This window comes from Penaeus monodon, chromosome 8, assembly GCF_015228065.2.
Source record: "Penaeus monodon isolate SGIC_2016 chromosome 8, NSTDA_Pmon_1, whole genome shotgun sequence".
Taxonomy (NCBI): domain Eukaryota; kingdom Metazoa; phylum Arthropoda; class Malacostraca; order Decapoda; family Penaeidae; genus Penaeus; species Penaeus monodon.
In genome coordinates, this window is record NC_051393.1 from 34,535,573 (window position 1) to 34,538,072 (window position 2,500).

At 37.3% G+C, this 2,500-nt stretch overlaps 1 protein-coding gene across 1 annotated transcript in view; it reads right to left on the reverse strand.

Moving 5' to 3' along the window:
- Positions 1 to 2,500, reverse strand: part of LOC119576314 (zwei Ig domain protein zig-8-like) — a 46,288-nt gene that overhangs the window by 7,778 nt on the left and 36,010 nt on the right. The window lies entirely within an intron of this gene.

Genomic DNA, 2,500 nt, shown 5'->3' on the forward strand with positions numbered 1-2,500 from the left:
CAATGCAATATATCTTGTATCCTCATTTGACGGACGAACATAAACAAACGCGCATATTTTTCGAAGAGGAAGAACGTCTTCTGGAATTCGGAATTCGGAAGCAATTACCTCTCTTTTAGAGAAAGTACGCCAAGAAAATGTCCTGTGAAATATAAAACATCCATCTTACTACAAGAGGGACTGCGGACACGATTTGTTTTGTTGCTGCGATCCTGTGGACTAAGCTGGTGGTTCTTTTCGTAGTGTAACCAAAACGGATGGGCGGGTGGGTTCCAAGTCACTGATAATCGTTGGATTCCAACGAAATAGTTGGTCAGTCTAACCGTACCTTTAGGCTTCTTTTACCGTGACATCACGCTTGTTCATGCAAACACGCTTGTTTGCCATACTCACATACCCTTCACCACTTGAGCACTTTTCGATTTACCATTATATTGCTTATGGTTTATTGTTTATATTAAGTTTTTAATTGTTTGTTACTTGTTTAGTTTATGAAAAACTAAAGGCTACTTATTATAGTTTAGCGTATATTGACAGGATTATCGAATTTGCTTCTCCAAGAAAGACAATACCTTTGGATGTAGTCTCTCCTTATAGAGAGTACACTTAAAGAGACAACAAGCAATGTTTCGCAGGAAAAGAATATTACTGTACAAACAAGAAACAGTGTTCCAACATCGAACTCGCCGAGATTCCTCATCTCACACTATATTAGTTCTAGCAGACTTTCGGGGGAAGAAATAAAAGAAAACCAAGAAGAAAGGAAATTTTCTTCCTCTATTTTCATGCATAGTTGGCAAAACAGGTCATTGTGAGAAGTCTGCCCAGCCTGGAAGTAACCAACCGCGAGCCAACAGCTAGCATAATTGCAAAAACTTCATATTAGAAGATCCCTTGGCTTCGTTACAGCGCCCGGACCGCCACCGATGTGCCGTCTCTCCTGAGCACTTCATCCGGAGTGCATGATAGAAATCAACCAGCAGAAGCTTCGTGGAAAACAAACGGAAGTGAAGTCATGGCTGACATACTACGCGCATGGGTAAGGCGGCTGATACCGTTACCGTTCCTGAAATAACCTTAATTTGTCTGTACCATTGAAACGATAAGAAGCACTATGTGTATATATGTAGATGTAGATGTAGATGTATATATGCATATACAGATAGATAAATATATACATACATACATACGCTCATACATGCATACATACTATATAAATACATACATACATATATGTATATATACATATATAATACATATATATACATATATATATATGCATATATATATATATATATAAACACACACACGCGCACACATATGTATACATATTATATATATATACATGGATATATACATATATATATATATATATATATACACATGTCTATATATGTATGTATATATGTATATGGATATATACATACACACACACACACACACACACACACACACACACACACACACACACACACACACACATATATATATATATATATATATATATATATATATATATATATATATGTATATGTATTTATATGTAGATGTATGTGTGTGTGTGTGAAATCATGTATGTGTATGTGTATGTATATATATATCCATAATGATTTGTTTACCTATCTATCTTTAGGTATGTATGAATATATATCCATTTATACACACATAGCTATTGTCATATATATATATATATATATATATATATATATATATATATATATATATATATATTCTTGGTAGTTTAGCATAGATGGAGGTTAGAATGGCCGGCTTGTGCAGTGACCCGGGAAGCGAGTAGTCCCGGCAAGGTGGGGCCCTGGAGGGTGACCCCTAGGAGAAGGCCGCATCTGAGCGGGAGCGCGACTCAAGGTAGAGTGAGTGTACGGTTAGTGGTAGCAGTCCGAGGTCAGGTGCAATGTGGGCGTGGCTTAGGTCAGTACAGCGGCGATGCCATGGGCACGCTACCTAATTGGTTACCCCTGTTAGTTGGAGAGTGTGACATTGAAGGCTTCTGACCACTCTGAGACTCTCTCTCTCTCTCTCTCTCTCTCTCTCTCTCTCTCTCTCTCTCTCTCTCTCTCTCTCTCTCTCTCTCTCTCTCTCTCTCTCTCTCTCTCTCTCTCTCTCTCTCTCTCTCTCTCTCTCTCTCTCTTTCTTTCTCTCTCTCTCTCTCTCTCACACACACATCCACCCACCCTTCTCTCTTGGTTCCTAAGAGAGTTAATACGACATTAAATATGCAGCTTTGAATGAAAGTACAGACAGGATATTTTTGAAACTATATAAAGATAAACACAAGAAATATAATTTACATAAATCATTCAGCACATATATCTTTGAGCTGCCGTGGTTTGTGTTTTAGTAAAACTGTATCAGTTTTCATCCTCGCTTTGAGGAGAGACTTCTGTACGTCTGTACTGCTTTATATGAGCATGTTTATTTAACTTCATTCACTTTCCAAATTTTCTCTTAAATGTTATATTATTCATTGCTATCAAAA